At 39.5% G+C, this 19266-nt stretch overlaps 1 protein-coding gene and 1 pseudogene across 4 annotated transcripts in view; one reads left to right on the top strand and one right to left on the bottom strand.

The window, feature by feature from the left end:
• Positions 1 to 19266, bottom strand: part of THSD7B (thrombospondin type 1 domain containing 7B) — a 1008953-nt gene that overhangs the window by 889487 nt on the left and 100200 nt on the right. The gene's annotated exons all lie outside the window — the stretch shown is intronic.
• The window catches only part of LOC138848876 (asparagine synthetase [glutamine-hydrolyzing] pseudogene), a 50651-nt pseudogene that overhangs the window by 10656 nt on the left and 20729 nt on the right, over positions 1 to 19266 (top strand).

The following is a 19266-nucleotide window of genomic DNA, read 5'->3' on the forward strand; positions in this document are numbered from 1 at the left end:
GAATAACAGTAATAATACCTGGACCTGACTCACATATCAGAATTCATTGTTGATGTAATGAGCTGAGGCTGTGGGGGCCGGAATAGGTGGTGACTACATTACATATGGAAAAGACAGGATTCACTGACTGGGGCCATCCGCAGCAGCCAGCTTCCAACATGGGCTCAGATAATCCCTGTACCCTAGAGTCTACAGCTCCTATGGCCCTGTGAAATTGTCAAAGCAATGGCTAGATCATTAGAGACACAGCAGCTTTTGCTTAACACACTCCTGATCATGCACTCTGAGAAATACTAGCAGCCATGTCATGTGAATAATTCAGCAATCCTGTGCAGAGTTCAAGTATCAAGGATTTGAGACTACTGCTAGTGACCAGCACTAATACTCTAGGCTTGTGTATGAAGTCCCTGGGAAGCAGATCTCCAAGTCTCAGGTGGACCACAGGATGACTGTATATATAGACTTCTTACAGAATTATCCTCAATGATATAAAATTTGTTAAGCATTCACCATATTATCTGACACACAACAGGTGTCAATTAACATGAAAAGGAAGGGAATCTTAAGATTCAGTGAGGAGATGGCAGAAAAGGGAGCAACATGCTGTGTTAGGCTAGGGACAATAGCAAGGGAAGAACTGAAGGAAGTTAACTCTCAGGGGAAAATTGGAGTGAAACCGGCACTGGAGGTCCTACAAGAGGAAGAGGAACACTGTGGACCTGAGCAGAGGGTGTGGATGCCTGGCACAACACGAACACAGCTGTAGCAGCTGAGAGCCAGAGAGGGTGGCACTGCAGCAACCTGTGGTGATATAGGCAAAGAGAGAGCATGGCGTGAGTCTGGACAGGAGCCCTGGGGGCTGGTGGTTGCAAGCAGTGGTAGTAGAGGAGGCATGTTTATCTCACCCCAGCATGCCCACAACAGCGCCCGCTGTCCAGCTGAGAAAGGGTAAGCACCATTTTAGGTTTGGGCATCAGCTGAGGAAGCCTTTGTGCACGCACTCAGCAATTGACTAAGACAGGATGACTTCTGGGCAGTACCAGTGGCAGTGGCAGGCAAGGAGAAACATTCGGCCAGTGGTCTTCTGTACGCGTGTGGTCTGGAGATTCTAGCAGAGGGAACAATCACAGTTCTCACTGACTTTAAGCCTAGTTGGAAGGTGGCTGGGCAACCATGTGGGACATTAAGGCACCTGCAGCCTCCCAAGGTCAAGACAACTAGGCAGAGCTTTCATGGGGAACATCTGCTGCACTGTTGACTGGATGGGCTGGTGGGGCAGAGAGATGCCTCTGCATCCGATGACTCAGGGAGCCTTGTGTGCTGAGACCATGGTGACTTGATGGTTACATGAGAAGGTGCAGGCTGAACCTGGGTATTAAATCTACCACACCAACGTGAGTTTTATTTTGGATACTCGCCCTACCCTGGAGCACTGACCAGCGCTGCATGGCCACACCCACCATACACATCTTGGTATTTGCTGAAAGTGTGGACATCATCCAAGCCAAAGAGGCATAGCTCAAAGATAAAAGTCATCAGACGAAAACAAAAATCAACTCCACAAATGTCTAATAACAATCACATAAATTCAAAAAATAAGAATAAGGAATATACTACCATGACACACCCATAAAAGGAACACAACATTTCAATATTAGAAGGCAAAGGTGAAGAGATTGAGGAAATGCTGGAAATGAAATTCAAAAAATTAATCATAGAAATATTCAAAAGCCATCAGAAGCAAATACACAAACAAGAGACCTCCATACATGACATGAATCAAAAATTTTCCCATGAAATTAAGATTTTAAATAAAAATCAAAATGCAATATTAGAAATGAAGAATTCAATAGATCAAATAAAAAATGCAGCAGAAAGCCTTAACAGCAGACTTGATGGAGCAGAAGAAAGAATATCCAAACTTGAAGACAAATCCTTGAAATTTACAGTCAGATCAAAAAAAAAAAAAACAAGAAGAAAATAGAAAACTTAAAAACAGCATTGGATATTAACAGAATACTATCAACCAACCCAACATACAGATCTTAGGAGTTCCTGAAGGTGTGGAAAGAGAGAATGGACTAGAAGACCTATTTAGTGAAATAATTACAGAAAATTACCCCAATTTGGACAAAGAAAGGGATATCCACGAACAGGAAGCACCTACAACAACTAATAGACATGAACAGAAAAGGTCTTCGCCACAACACATTGTAGTCAAACTTTCCACAGTAAAACATAAAGCAAAGAATCTAAATGTAGATGAGAGAAATGTCAGATTACTTTCAGAGGATCTCCGATTAGATTTACAGCTGACTTCTCATTAGAAACCCTAGAGGACAGAAGGGAATGGCAAGATATAGTCCAACTCTTAAAAGTAAAACACTGTCCAAACCTAGAATACTGTACCTGCAAAGCTCTCATTTATGAATGAAGGTGAAATAAACACCTTCCATAACAAACAGAAATTGAAAGGATTTGTCACCACTCGTCCAGCCATACATACAAAAGATACTTAAGGGTGTGCTACACACAGAAACACAGAAAGATAGCCATCATTATGAAAAAAATGTGAAGGCAGAAAATTCCCCAGTGAAAGTACAAAAGAAATCCAAAGTAAAAAATAGGAATATTTATGGGAAAATGGCAGGGCTAAGTCATTATTTATCAATAGTCACCTTCCATGTAAATAGCCTCAACTCTAGTTAAAAGATATATACTGACTGTGATCTCAGAATCAGCTCTTAAGGCATTCGGATCTGGCTGAAAAGCCCAGGAGAGTATTTCAGGCATGGAAAGCCAAGATACTGCGGCAAAAAAATAACCTACATGAAGGATGCCTGTGAGTGAGACCCCAGTGAAAAGAAGGGGCTGTCAAAGAAGCATGTACTTTTCTCTGAAGAGAGAACTTCCACTTAGCATATGTCCCTGTCTAAATATCGACAGAGTTTCATAGCCTTGGCAGCTCATGTCAAAAGTCTCAGTGACCACTGACGTCAAAAATAAGAATGTTGGGGCCGGCGCCGAGGATCACTTGGTTAATCTTCCGCCTGTGGCGCCAGCATCCCATATGGGCGCCAGTTCTAGTCCCGGCTGCTCCTCTTCCAGTCCAGCTCTCTGCTGTGGCCCAGGAGGGCAGTGGAGGATGGCCCACACGCTTGGGTCCCTGTGCCCCCATGGGAGACCAAGAGGAAGCACCTGGCTCCTGGCTTTGGATTGGCTCAGCTCCAGCCATAGCAACCATTTGGGGGGTGAACCAACGAAAGGAAGACCTTTCTCTCTGTCTCTCTCTCTCTCACTGTCTAACTCTGTCAAATAAATTAAAAAAAATAATTAATTAAAAATAAATAAATTAGAATGTTGGGTTTGGCGCTGTGGTGCAGTAGGTTAACACCTTGGCCTGAAGCACCAGCATCCCATATGTACGCTGGTTAGAGACCTGGCTGCTCCACTTCCTGTCCAGCTCTCTGCTGTGGCCTGGGAAAGCAGTAGAAGATGGCTCAAGTACTTGGGCCCTTGCACCCACGTGGGAGACTCAGAAGAAGCTCCTGGCTCCTGGCTAGGATCAGCACATCTCTGGCCATTGCAGCCACTTAGGGAGTGAACCAACAGATGGAAGACCTATTTCTCTCTCCCTGCTTCCTTCCCTCTCCCTCTCTAATTCAGACTGTCAAATAAATAAATCAATATTAAAAAAATCTTCAAGAAGAAATCAGATTAAGAGGCTAAGAAATAAGTGAACAATCCATTATAGAGGGTAAACCACAATGCTGAGATCTTGAAACTAGAATTTTGCCTCACACAAAATATTTCTGTGTCAGATCCTGTGTAAATTTGGCACAATAGTTCAATTTCACTTCTTTAATGAATCCCCCCCCATACTACCCAAATTACCAGCCTTCTGGCCTATATCTTAATCAAGTAACCCCCCCCCCATTTATATTTCATGAAAACCAACTACACAGTATGTATTGTATTGTACATGTGCTTACGGCTAAAATACAGCAGTAAAAAATACAAATTTAAAGCAGAACAGAATGAGTAACTAGCTATCTGGGAATCAGTGTTACAGGCAGAAGGAATAGTAAGTGCCAAGGTCCTGAGACCTAGAAGCCAGTGAGGTTAGAGTGAAGAGAGAAAAAGAAAGAGAAGAAATGATTTAGGAAAAGCAATAAAGCAAGTACAGAACACTATTTGCTCTGAGTACAATATTGTGGGGGGAGAGGACATTAGAATATTTTGATTGTAAGAGTGACATCATATGATTAACACTGTAGCAAGATTTCTCTGCTGTATTAAGAACAGACTGTGGGAGGGGGGAGTATAGAAATAGGGAGACTGGATATAAAGCAGTTATGAGTGGAGGTGGAAAGAGTTATTCAAGTTCTAGAAATATTTTGAAGGTGATGTCAGTAAGATTGGTTGATGGATTAGATGTGAGTGAAAGAGAAAGATCAAGGATTGATGAATGAGCAGCTGAAAGAATGGAATATCTACTAACAGAGGAAGGCTGTGAGGAGAGGAGTGACTTGGAACAAGTGGGATATCAAGGGTTCAGTCTAGGATTTTTTTTTTAAGTTTTTTTTTTTATTTATGTGAGAGGTAGAGTTACAGACAGTAAGAAGGAGAAACAGAGAGAAAGGTCTTCCATCCACTGGTTCTCTCCCCAAGTGGCTGCAATGGCTGGAGCTGCACCTATTCAAAGCCAGGAGCCAGGACCTTCTTCCAGGTCTCCCACATAGGTGCAGGGGCCCAAGAACTTGGGCCATCTTCTACCACTTTCCTAGTCCATAGCACACAGCTGGATCTGAAGAGGAGCAGCCAGACTAGAACCAATGTCCAAATGGGATGCCAGCACTGCAGGTGGAGGATTAACCTACTGCGCCACAGCACGGGTCCAGTTTGGGATATAAATCCTCAAATACTACACACCCAAGTAGAAGAACAGATGGGAATTTTTATAGATGACTTTGTAGTTCAGGGAGAGTCCTGATCTGGTAATATGCATTTGGAAGGCATTAGCTATAAATGTTCTATGGGGCCACCAAGACAATATGAGCACAGATAGAGAAGAAGACGGAGAACTGTGCCACCATCAGCAATAATACAGTCCTCCACTCACATCTCTGTTTCCTTTGAACTAACATGGTTTCTAAACTACTGCTCTCAACTCCCCAGATGAACCATGGATTCTCATCTCCAGTCCACTCCAGGACTAAACTGGGTTCTATATTTGCTTCTTCAGTACCAGTCTCTCAAATGATTCAATTTTCCTTGCTAGTCTCTTTGTTGGTGACAAACAAAAGAATTGACCTCAGTTCTGCTGTAATTGCACTACAGTTCACAACTAATGAGTATGAATTCTTCCTTCTCATCTCCCTTGACAGTTTTAGACCTGGGCTTCTCTACTGGGGTACAACTCCCCTTAAGAAAAATATCAAGAAATTTACAGGAAAGCCCTTTTTAATGAGCATAGAAACATCCTGGGGCTACATATGCCTGATCACTGACTATTCCCTCTTGGATACCACCCACACACAGATCAAGGAGTTTGCCATGGTAGCCACAGCAGCTCTCCAATTAATCCCTTTCTCTCTCATCTTATTTGATGACTCCTACTTACTCCTCCTCTAAATTCACCTCTATAAATTTTGTAAATTCTGTTATTCACAAATTACTCTCATTATTAACTGTTACAGTCATCAGCAGCACAATGATTGTTATACCTGGCCAACTCAGGGTCTATTTTTCTTATACCACATGCGTATGAGTGGAGAATGCTTAACTCCAGATATGTGATTTTTAAAACAGGTACATGCATAACAGTCATCTCATCACAGACTATTCACAGGCAGATGAAGGCTTTATTTTAGGTAATGTTTGCTCCTTTTGGAGATGATAAAATTATGACTCATTCATGTTCTCTAAGGACATGATTCATAGTACTCATGACTCCTGATTTAGTAACCTGTTAACACATCACAGTTAAAGGAATAACAAGTTGATTGATAATAAGTGTCAACAGTAACACACTACTAATTTCAGAGGACATTAGTTTTTTGATGTATTGTAACTGAGCAATCTCACATTCCTTCCCATGCATGGGAAAGAAACAAGCACTCTCAGCCTAACCAACATTTTCAGGAAGGTCATAAGAACCCAGAGTTCAAATTGTATCTCTACTCCTGTAATTTGTCCTTCCCTGCTGTCACTCCCATTATGGTTCAATTAACAGTGGAAGCCGAGAGCAACTTGATGAACATCTGTCGCATCCACCTGGAAATAATTCAATAAGGGCACACCATGGAAAGATATTATGGGACATCAGCCTCAGGATTTTTTTTTCCATTTTCACATCGGGTGGCAAGAGCAATTCAGATAATGGGAGTGGAAAAAATACTTGATCACCTGGAAAGATTAGGTCAATTTCCCAGTGTTGCATTCTAATACATATTTGAAAGGTATATAAAAAAAAAAAAAAACACACAAATGAATTGAGTCTATAAAGCCACATAATTGCAATGGCAACAGTATTTTAGATTATATAAATAAAATATGGTGTTGGCCAAAGGTACTGCCAAGCAAACTGTCACAATCTAAATAGTGTGCAATGTGTAAATAACATATTTGTGATGAACTAACTAAGCATTTCACAAGATGCCCACGGATGATCTGAAATGGACAAAAATGTAAAGGTTCATTAGCTTTATATTGTAAGGAATGAATAGACAAAGGCAACAACAACTTAAAATGAGCTGGAGTGAACAACTCCTGAGCATATCTGCAATTTCAACATTAGATACAGCTACTGATGGATAGGCAGATTCTTTTTCATTTGTTGGTCCTTTTAAAAGTTAGAAATGTTCAATCACCAAAATGAAAGATTCCAAAAAAAAATGGTGTAAGTATGCTGCTCAAGACTAGAATGCAATTTATTTAATAATCAGCACATTTAAATTGTTTTTTAATTAGCCTATCTAAATAACAAATCTCTCTTCTCTTGCATGGTTAATTATTTTCCTCAAACGTTGTGTTCAACTCTGTTTTTAAGACATCTGTTTGTAATGATACTTCCATCCAAAATGAGTTCAGATATTTGCTTAGAAAGAAAGGCTATAAGAACTAAAAATGTTTCAGAATAAAAAAAAAAAAAAACAAGACAGCCACTGCATAAATATAATCACCATCAAGCAATACAACGGGTAGTAGACAGACAAGGAAGGCCAACAATTATTCTTTGCGGCTGCTACAACAGCAAGAAATGGGTTTAAAATGCAGGTGCCGGAGATGGGATTTATTTTAAACAAAGGAAAGATGATATGTCAATGTTCAACAATGGAGAGCCACTATCTTGAAAGAAGTGAGCGCTTTTTTTTCCTCCAAATTATTTTAAGATAGTGATCATTATGTGATATTTTGTTACAGTAATTTCATATGAATTTAGCAAGCCAGATCCAGTTGAATCTTCAAATCACTACTCCAGATATATGATTCTGTATTCTCTTGAAAGCATGGGACTCATTTTTACAAGCCTGAATTCACACACATATACATAGTACATATATACATACTGAATATATAATATTTCATTATCTAAACAGAAGATTTTCAGAGCAATACAAACACATTATAAAAATACAATGGGATACATCCAAGTGAAAAATTAAACAAAGTGGGAGAAAGGGGAAACACGGAATACCTAGAAGAACTTGGAAAATGGACAATCCTTTCAGGATAAGGGCACACAAAAACACAAGTCATTGCCACTTTCAGCCACTGCCTGTTGCATGTGGTAGAAACATAAGCACATGACCCACCAGGTGAGCACAGATCCAATAAGATTAATGTGTCACTGTCCCACAGTCTGAGCTTGGGGTGGACGCGACAAATGTTATGTGGTAGGCCTGAGTTGGATAACTCAAGAACTTGTCATTTTCTTTGCTGTTAAACATTTTAAAGTTGGCCATATAATTGTATGAACTCACATGTCCAAATTGGTGGCAAATGAAAATCAAGAAAGCCATTTAAAATTTTAATTTGACATTTATACATCAGTTTTCACAGAGAATAAGCTACATTTCTGGTGACTGTTGAAATGAGAACAGTCAAAATGAAATGAAAATTGTTGCAATATAATGAAATCCTCAAAACAAAATAATAATAACACATATAGGAAACTTAGCATCTGGGTGTTTATAATAAAAGAATGAAGGTTAAGCAAGTCACATAATAGTTTCTGAAATCTTGGGGACTCTCATTCACTCTGTCAGATTGGAGAAAACATTAAAAGGGATGTTAAAAAAAAAAAAAAAACAACAAGAATTCTCAACACCACTCAAATAAACTAGATCATTATAATTGAGCTATTGTTCCCTTAAAGAGATAAATAAGTTGGGGCCGGCACTGTGGCACAGCGGGTTAAAGCCCTGGCCTGAAGAGCCAGCATTCCATATGGGTGCCAGTTGTAGTCCCGGCAGCTCCTCTTCCGATCCAGCTCTCTGTTACGGCCTGGGAAAGCAGTGGAAGACGGCCCAAGTCCTTGGACCCCTGCACCCTGCACCAGAAGAAGCTCCTGGCTCTTGGCTTCAGATTGGCGCAGCTCTGGCAGCTGTAGCCATCTGGGGAGTGAACCAGAGGATGGAAGACCTCTCTCTTTGTCTCTACCTCACTCTGTAACTCTTTCAAATAAATAAAATAAATCTTTAAAAAAGAGAGAGATAAATAAGTTAACCTAAGTTAAAGAAAGATTTTAGCACTGAGATTAAAAATAATTTTAAGGAAAATTGTTGTAAAAATCACAAATGTAATAATAGCAATTTGGTAAACCTCTGCCTGGTAGAAAGGTATTTGGGGCATGCATCAGAAGACCCCTCAACCCTGCCTTATCAACTCCCCAAGTGACCGCAGTTAAATTCATTCAATCATTCATTCAACAAGCATTTTAAGAATCTACAACATGTACTGATCATCCAAGAATAAAAGCACCTCACCTTCAATTTACATAAAGGAAAATAAGAAGTAAATAAGCATGCACAACTCCCTCTCAAGTGAAGGAAATAAAACAGGATGGAGGAACAGAAAGTGGGGATGGATGTGGGTCTGGATGTGAGGATATACAAGCACAACTTCCTTGAGAAGCTGACATTGGAGTGAGATTTGAATGATAAGGTGAAATCAGCCATGTGAAGACCGAGGAAAGAGAGAGGGATAATCCATGCAGGAGGAAGAGTTACTGCTAAGGATACATCAGAGAGTGTGGTGGGTGTCTTTAAGGGCAAAAAGATGTGCACTTGAGATCGGATCACAGTGAATGAAATCACAGAGATTCTTTTGAGTTCTTCTGAACGGTAAGCCATTTGGATTTATGGTAAGATAATAGGAGCCACTGTAAAATTTTAAGTGGTCAGAATGCTAGGGTGTGGTGGGAGAGTTGGAGCAGGATACGATCTGACTTATACTGAAAGAGAAGAAACTCAAATTTTAGGCAAGATGTACTCACTTTTCATTTAAATGAAATCCAAAAAGGAAATACACACACGCATTCACATCAATATACGGAAAAATGAAGGTAGTGTCTCTACAGTTGAGCAGTAAGGCAAAAGCCATGTAAGTATTTGGAGTTTCATCCTTGGAGGCAGGCAGAAGCATGTACAATTCATCTGATGCAGAAAACAAACTAAAAATGCCTTATTAACATGGCAGACAAGAGTGAGGCTAATTACGTGAAACCATTATTTGGGAAAGGGCTTCCTATGTTTCTTAAAAAAAAAAAAAAAAAACTTCCATGAAGTAAAAACCCTTGACGGTCCTCACCTGGGACCATAGCTTATAAGACACATGGGGAAGAAGGATGACACAGAGCCTAGCAACCAAGAAAATTAATCAAGATGCCTACTGCTTCCATGGTTGGAGTTGCCACATTCCTAATATCACAGTAAGTTAGGAGCACAAACTGTCATCACAGAATCCTAGACAGAGAAGCCTGAACAAGAACAAAGGAAAAACAACAACAGAACAAAACAAAACAAAACAAAACAAAAGCTACTGAACTACTTCCCAGTGAAAGTGACCCAGCTGCCCTTCCTTTAACATCTTCTTTTATCATCTTCCCTTCTTATCCTCTTCCAAATGGGCACACAGAGCACACCAGGAAGCAGTTATGGGAGAGAGTGAATGATGGCCTCCCTCAGAAGGAGGGACAGAGTGGAGCAGGGGGAGCAGGGGTCCATCAGCCAAGCCAGGCCTAGGTGGAAGACATGAGTGTGGCTGAAACATTCATTCATTGAACAAGCGTATTTACTGATCAAGCAAATAAGTAAACACATGAAACATAACAGGAGCCATTTCTAAGAAGTGATTTACAAACATGGAACGAAAGAAGACTAAAAAGAATCCTGAAGTGTTTGATTGGAATTAAAATGCTGGTATAAATTCATAGGATTTTGTATTACTTTTGTTTTAGCTTAACAGCTTATTTTTTTTTTTTGACAGTTACAGTTACAGACAGTGAGAGAGACAGAGAGAAAGGTCTTCCTTCCGTTGGTTCACTCCCCAAATGGCCACTACGGCTGGTGCTGCGCCTATCTGAAGCCAGGAGCCAAATGCTTCTTCCTGGTCTCCCATAAAAGTACAGGGGCCCAAGCACTTGGGCCATCCTCCACTGCCCTCCGGGGCCACAGCATAAAGCTGGACTGGAAGAGGGACTAGAACCCGGCACCTATATGGGATGCTGGCGCTGCAGGCGGAGGATTAACCAAGTGAACCATGACACTGGTCTCAGCATATTTATTTATTTTTATTATTTTTTGAGAGTTGGACATAGAGAGAGAGAGAAAGGTCCTTCCGTTGGTTCAACCCCCAAATGGCCGCTACAGCCGGTGTGCTGCGCCAATCCGAAGCTAGGAACCAGGTGCCTCCTTCTGGTCTCCCATGTGGGTGCAGGGCCCAAGCGCTTGGGCCATCCTCCACTGCCTTCCTGGGCCACAGCAGAGAGCTGGACTGGAAGAGGAGCAACAGAGGAAGAACCAGCACCCCAACCGGGACTAGAACCCGGAGTTCTGGCACCGCAGGTAGAGGGTTAGCCTAGTGAGCCGCGGCGCCAGTCCCAGCATATTTATTTATTTATTTTTGTTTTTGTTTTATGTTTAGCTCTCATTGTATACCAGTTACCTTTTTTATTTTTTTAAGTTTTATTTAATGAATATAAATTTCCAAAGTACAGCTTATGGATTACAATGGCTCCCCCCCATAACGTCCCTCCCACCTGCAACCCTCCCCTTTCCCACTCCCTCTCCCCTTCCATTCACATCAAGATTCATTTTCGATTCTCTTTATATACAGATCAGTTTAGCATACATTAAGTAAAGATTTCAACAGTTTGCTCCCACACAGAAACATAAAGTGAAACATACTGTTTGAGTACTAGTTATAACATTAAATCTCAATGTACAACACACTAAGGACAAAGATCCTACATGAGGAGTAAGTGCACAGTGACTCCTGTTGTTGACTTAACAAATTGACACTCTTGTTTATGGCCTCAGTAATCACCCTAGGCTCTTGTCATGAGCTGCCAAGGCTATGGAAGCCCCCTGAGTTCACCGACTCTGATCATATTTAGACAAGGCCATGGTCAAAGTGGAAGTTCTCTCCTCCCTTCAGAGAAAGGTACCTCCTTCTTTGATGACCCGTTCTTTCCACTGGGATCTCACTTACGGAGATCTTTCATTTAGGTTTTTTTTTTTTTCCCCCAGAGTGTCTTGGCAGCATATTTATTTTTAAGATAACATTTTAATTTACATTACAGTCAAAAGTTTGATGTTCAGCTAAATAAAGAGTTCAACAAATAAAAAGTGAAAAAAAAAAAAAAACTGCAAATTCTTTAAAATAAAAAGATTTCTTTCCAGAAGGAAAATAGACAAGGGCTATAAACAATACTCAAATGTAAAAGATGTTCAAATTCACTAATATAAAGTAAAATTGAAAAGTCACAAAATTACTAATACTACAGGAGCATAAAATTCCTATCAATTTTTGAACAAACATTTAAAATAAAGTTTGACAAAACCCTATATTTGCAACAGAAATGACAGACACAAGCATTTCCTTCTTCCTTCCTTTTTTCCTCTCCCCATTTTTTTTAATTTAGTTCCCACATATAAGAGAGAACATATGGTATTTGTCTTTCTGTGTCTGGCTTATCTCACTTAACATGATGCCCTCCAGTTATACAAGTGAATATTATTCATTCATAAAAAATAATGAAGTCCTATTATTTAAAGAAAAATGGTTGGAACTAATTTCATAGGATTTGTATACACAAACTTACATATATTAAATATAATTTATATTATATAGCATATATTTATATACATTCAAAAATCCTTTAAGTTCAGTTCCATTTTCTGCAAATGCTAGAACTTCATATATATACATATATATATCAGAGAACTTCATATATACTATATATATACCAAGAAATATTTAGAAATATGTGATTTATATTGTGTATAGATATATACATACACATGTGTGTTATGTGCTTTATTTCTTAAGAGGGCCTAGTAACAATGACATTCCAGTAGCAATGACCAACCTGATCTCAACATGCAATACCATACATCAAGACAAGTAACTGATATCAGGCTGCATCAGCAAAAGTACAAGACAGCAGGATGAGTCTCAAACATCTTCTTATGTCCAATAAATAATGAAGCACCCAGAAAATATGATGATGTGCCAGAAGAACACACACCAGCTTGAAGGGCTACCACTGGCCAAACTAAGGACAATCTGAGCATCAAAGAATCAATGAGTGTATGAAACTATACATCCAGTTGAAAAAAATATGAATCCCTAAGTCCAAGCTGATGAATTATGTTATGTGATTCAAAAAGTGAAATGAAAATTCTTTCTCACAAAATACTAATCTGCAAATACACAAATGATGGTACTGGATATTCATCATTTGACAACCACGACAGTAGTAGTTAAGATAGCAAGAATCATTGATGAATGCCAATGCTGATCAGTGGAGGGGAGGTCTGGCATAATATGGTAGTATCTCTCCAAAAATGCTAATGAAGAAGAAAGGAAAGATTGTCATCTTAAAGGTAAGAAACCTAGAGATACCATGCTAATAAGGTAATCAAGTTTAGCATCATTAGTGATTCTATGAGCTAACATTGTGTGCCTGCTGATATTAGGTACTGAGAAAATGGCATCATTTTTATGGTATCCTCCCAAGAGTGCATGGTCTAAGTTTCACCATGGGGAAACATTGGATGAACCCATATTAAAAATACTTTATAAGAAAGGAAAATCATAAAATGCAGACAGGCATAAATTACATGAAGTATATTATATGAAAGAAACAATTCAAAACCTTAGCAATTGCAAGGTTTTCTATTGCTGTTATAATAACTATTCACAAACTTAGCATCTTAAAACAATACCCACTGTCATCCAACAGTTTTTGTGGGTCAACTCTGTGCTCAGTGCAACTCCAGTGCTTCCTCCTTGTGGATTTCACAAGTCCAAGAGCAAGGTGGAGGCTGGGCAGTTCTCTGAAGGCTCCAGGTAGGACTCCACCTCCAGGCCCATTCAAACTGTTGACAAACAGTTCCTTGTGCAAGGACTGAAGTTCATATTTCCTTGTTAGTCAGTCCTGGAACACCTTAGCTCATAGTGACATCTCAGTTGCTGGCAGCGTGGCCCCGTCCTCTTGGTCATACCTGAAACCTCTCTGACTTATTCACTGCCTTGTGTCTCTCCTGTCTTTGTCCTCGATCACATCTCTCTTTTGAGACAGAGAAAGCTGTCTTGAGGGGCTCATGTATTAAGGTAGGCCCACCTGCATAACTCAAGATCAACTCTTTATATTAAGGACAGCAATAACCCTAGGTATTTCTAAAGTCTTTGTTCCATAATTAACAAAAGTATAAATCAATTTAGGTTGGGGGGGGGGGCAGTGCCATGGCTCATTTGACTAATCTTCCGCCTGTGGCACTGGCATCCCATATGGGTGCCGGGTTCTAGTCCCGGTTGCTCCTCTTCCAGTCCAGCTCTCTGCTGTGGCCCAGGAGTGCAGGGGAAGATGGCCCAAGTGCTTGGGCCCCTGAAACCACATGGGAGACCAGGAAGAAGCACCTGGCTCCTGGCTTCAGATAGGTACAGCGCTGGCCGCAGCAGCCATTTGGGGGGTGAACCAACAGAAGGAAGACCTTTCTCTCTGTCTCTCTCTCTCACTGTCTATAACTCTACCTGTGTAATAATAATAAAAAAAATTAAAAAAAATTGGTTGGGGGCCCCTTTGGGAGACCCTTATTCAGTTACTACAGATACTTAAAAATATATAGTCGCATGGATTGCATCTGGCTTCAATTCTTAACATTTCCCAGTGGTTATATTCTTTGTCATTGATTTAGAGGCCCTCCCATAATGGCAGAAGGTATTTACACAGCCCCTGAGTTTGAGTTCAGACAATGTAAACTACTTTGTCCAATAAAAAGATGCTGAAATGATACAAGACTTAGCCTTAAGAAGGTTTCAGTGTTTTCATTGCCCTCCTATATCTCTGCAATCATAGAACAAAGAAGATCCCTCTATAGGACACTGGTTCAAAGAAGAGGAGAGGCACATGGGACACAATCTCCCAGCTGAGTCTAGCCAGGTCCACCTGATCTTCAGCTGACCCACAGGCATATAAACAATAATAAACAGAAGAGAGTTTAAAGTCATTGATTTTCATGACAATGTCCTATACAACAACAGCTAACCACATAGTGAGATAAATACTAGCCTAATAACAGTCAAACAAAAAGTTAAATAATCATGAAATGTAATGGAAGAATTCTCCCACAATCCAGGATATAAAGACAAAGGAGAAGAGAACAACCACAAGATGCAGTTAGCAGACATGGGGGAGAGGTAGAAGGAAGGGATATATATCACAAAACTGACAGCAGCTGCAGAAAAAGAACAAAGAACAGATGAGATTTTTCACAACTTAGAAAAGACATAAAATCTGAAATTAAAAGAATATATTGAGTATGAAGAAAGAAAATTGAAGGTAAATTCATGTTTAGACATATGAAAACACTGCAGAACACAGCAAATTTAAAAAAAATACTAAAAATGTTCAGAATGGAAAGACAGATGACCTATAATGGGATATTTATTCTGATAGCAGGGTTCTCATCAGCAACAAAAGTCAATGGAGCAATATCTTTAAGTGGTTGAGGGAAAAACAAATTTAAATCGGATTTACGATCAACTAAATTATCAGTCCTGGCTCAGTTCAAAATAGAGTGTTTTAGACATACAAATACTATAAATATTTATCAAAGAATAAATATCAAAGTGTAAAAACATAAAAATAAAGGGAATGTGTATATTATACTAATAGTGAGGGGTAAGAGTTATGGCATAACTGGCTAACCCCATTGGGGATGCCCACATTCCATATTGGAGTTCCTGGGTCAAGTCCCAGCTCCTCCACTCCCAGTCCAGCTTCCTGCCAATGTGCCTGACAGGCAGCAGATGATAGCTCAAGCACTTGGGTCCCTCCCACCCACATGGGAGACCGGAATGGAGTCCAGGCCTGGCTCTCCCCTTGTTGTTGAAGGCATTTGGGGAGTAACTAGCAGATGTAAGATCTTAGCATCTCTTTGTGTGTCTCTCTGTGTCACTATGCCTTTCAAGTACATGAAAATACATAAACATGCTTTTAAAAAGAAATAGTAGTCAGCAAAAAGTATTGATTAGGAAACTTTTACCTATGGAGTTAGTTTTTATAAAAACAGGTAAAAATTGTCCTTTACTCATTCTAAGCAATACATGAAAAAAAAAATTCCACATCATTCTAATTAGGGAAATAAAAATTGAGACTACATTCACATATCATTTTACATTTCCCAGGCTGGAAAAAGTTCAAAGCCCAGATATAAAGTCTTAGAATGCACCAGGGGTGGAGTACACTAGCGGGAGAGCACTCTGGTACAGCCTTGGGAAACTGGCATCATTTAGGGAAGTTGAAGGTATACATGCCTCTCATCCCAGTGATTCTTTTTTTTTTTTTTTTTTTTTTTGACATGCAGAGTGCACAGTGAGAGAGAGAGACAGATAAAAAGGTCTTCCTTTGCCGTTGGTTCACCTTCCAATGGCCGCCACGGCCGCACCAGCGCACTGCGGCTGGCGCACCGCGCTGATCCAAAGGCAGGAGCCAGGTGCTTCTCCTGGTATCCCATGGGGTGCAGGGCCCAAGCACTTGGGCCATCCTCCACTGCACTCCCTGGCCATAGCAGAGAGCTGGCCTGGAAGAGGGGCAACCGGGACAGAATCCGGCACCCCGACCAGGACTAGAACCTGGTGTGCCGGCGCCACAAGGTGGAGGATTAGCCTATTGAGCTGCGGCACCGACCAATAAACCCTCCCAGTGATTCTATTACTAACACATTACCTACCCCACTTTTGGAAGACACGTTAGAAAAAATTGCGCAGTATATGCAAGGAGAAAAATACACAAAAATGCTCACCATATTTCATAGCGTAATATTGAAGGTATATAAAAGGCAATTCAAAATAGAAGGGATAAACCATTTTTGATATACACATATAATATTGTATTACATACTTGCATACATCAATGGACTAAAACTACATTTACCAATGTAGATAAAAATCTGAATATGTGACATTGAGTGAAGAAGCAAATTGAAGAATGATACATATAGTATGAAACCATCTAGGTAACATTTAAAAACATCAAATCATAAAAGTACTTCCATAAATGCATATATATGCAGTGGTAATATTAAATAGACAATGTAATTATTAACAACAAATAAACACTGCTTAACACAGAGGTAGAGGAAACAGGTGGAACAGAGAACCTAAGAGGCTTCCATTGTAAAATGTAATATTAGAACATTTTTGTAAACTTCAGAAGCAAATATATTAAGTTTTGATGAAGAAAACTATTACGTTTTGATGAAGCTTAGTGGTATATGCATAGGTATTCTTTTATTTGCTTTATCTTTCTATATGTCTCTAACATTCTGTTTCAAAAATACCTGAACAATTTCTCTAAAGCTCATTCAGCTTATTTCTGAGAGAATGAAATGCAATCTAGGAGGTTTTAGTGCATTAGCCCTCCCAGAGGTGGACACATTTGCACAAGACAACTGGAGAGAGTGAGGCTGCATTTATAGCTATGAAACACTAATGGATGGACAGGTGGATATATATAAAAATCAGGCTCAGGCACTGCAGCCTCTGTGTGCTTTACTGGGGATCTAAGGTTGGACAGGATTTCCTTGTACCCTTCAAATCTCTGCTGCTCTACTCTGCCTACAGGTTAGCCTGACCATGCTTAGGTGAAATAAATCACAAACTATCAAATTTAATAGCGTTTAAAATAAGATGACTTCAAAATTTAGAGAAGCACTGTGGTGTCTTCAATAGAGTAACAGTATAGGAGTCAGAAACGTGTAAGTTTAAATTCCCCTTCCCAGGTTATTTAGATAAATACCTAAACCTTATCAAAGCTTCAGAATTCTCATACTCAAAATAAGGTTAGCATCACTTCACTTTCAGGATAGTGAAGGACAAATAACATATATAAAAGGTACGGCACCTGCTAGGCACTCAACATGTTAGTCCTTTAAACTTTCTGCAAGCAATATTGACATAAATAAAGACAAATGCTTCAGTTGTTTGGAGTGTGAGGGAGCAGGCATGTGTTTTGTAATGAAGAAAAAAAGTGTCTTTACAACCCAAGATATCAGATTCATATCTCGTTGAATAAATCACACAGTATTTCTATCAATCACCTTATTTAGAAAATGAAAATAACAAAATTTAACTTCCAGAGTTATTGAAAGACACAGAGATCCTATAAATTAAAGTGGTAGGCATAAAAATGCACTCGAGAAGGAGTAACTGCTACTATTGCTATTATTGTTGTCAATATTCTTATTCTCAAAACAACTGAGAGAAGAAAGAAAGAGGAGTACAAATTGGGAATTTGTGATCACAGAGTGAGAAATTAACTATGAATTTTAAAACCATGAAAAAATCTTGTTCGATTTAATGTGTCTCTGCATCAAGTTTCAAGAGAATAAGAACATTTCATCCTTAACAAAACTCTGCATAACTAAAACCCCTACAGCTTTCTCAGAGTGATTGACAGACTTAACTTTTTGGCAAAAATTGAATAAAAGGACACAATAAAGACTTATACATTAAGTCTTCATGGCCCTCAACAAATACATTCAGAGAATCATAATAAAATTAAGATTTTGCAAATACTCAGCATTCTTGGACAAGTTATTAGAATTTATATTGTACACTTAATCTAGCATCTGTGTTTTGTGTATCAACTATATGTGTTTTGATTAGTTTTCAAATCTCAGGAACCATCCACAACTGTAGGTTATATCATTGATTACTGAAGTATGGCCTCTGGGTCAGCAAGATTAGCACCATCTAGAAGCCTTCTAGATGCGCACTCCAAGGCCCCATCCTAGTCCCACTGAATCTAAAATCCCAAGAGTATGGTTGAGCAACCTGTTGGGTAAGCCTTCCCGGTGGCTCTGATGCATGCTGAATTTGGTGAAGCCTTGGATTGCATCACAGTAGATTCAGTTTCTGAATGCTGAGAATAGCCAGTATTCCTTGTATTGCCCTGACCGTATCTGGCAGAGGAGCACCAAACAAAGAATTGGAACACTGGCTTGCAGCCTGATTACAAGACCTCTAAGATTCTTCTAACTTTGCTGTTACAAATAATGCTCTATAGATATGCAAAAAGTGCTTCAAACCAGAGGAGAAGTTTCTACTTGATGATTTTATAGGTCCTTTCCATTTCTAAAATTTTCCTGATGGGTGGAAATATCTATCATTATGGTACAGGGAGGACCTTCAAATGCATAGTGGAATCTAAGCAAATATTCTCTTGTAAAAAGAGAAAAATAAAGCTAATTTTGGCTGCATGCTTTTAGGATTCCACACATTTTGCTTCTAATGTATCCATTTAAACTAAATTAAGGCCTAAAGTAGAGAAAGCATCCTGCCAATGAGTAAGACAAAAATCAAAGGTGCACCCAACGTGTCAAAAGCCAAAGATCTCCCAACATGCTCTTGCGTCTGATTTTGAAGGATGGGATTTAGGTAGATTGTGTTCGCAGTGTCCCTAGAAAGCTTAAAGATTCTGTACTTCTGCTACATATGCATGCATCTCTTACTCAGGATTACTACAGAGAAACA

The sequence above is a fragment of the Oryctolagus cuniculus genome, chromosome 3, assembly GCF_964237555.1.
Source record: "Oryctolagus cuniculus chromosome 3, mOryCun1.1, whole genome shotgun sequence".
NCBI classification, from domain to species: domain Eukaryota; kingdom Metazoa; phylum Chordata; class Mammalia; order Lagomorpha; family Leporidae; genus Oryctolagus; species Oryctolagus cuniculus.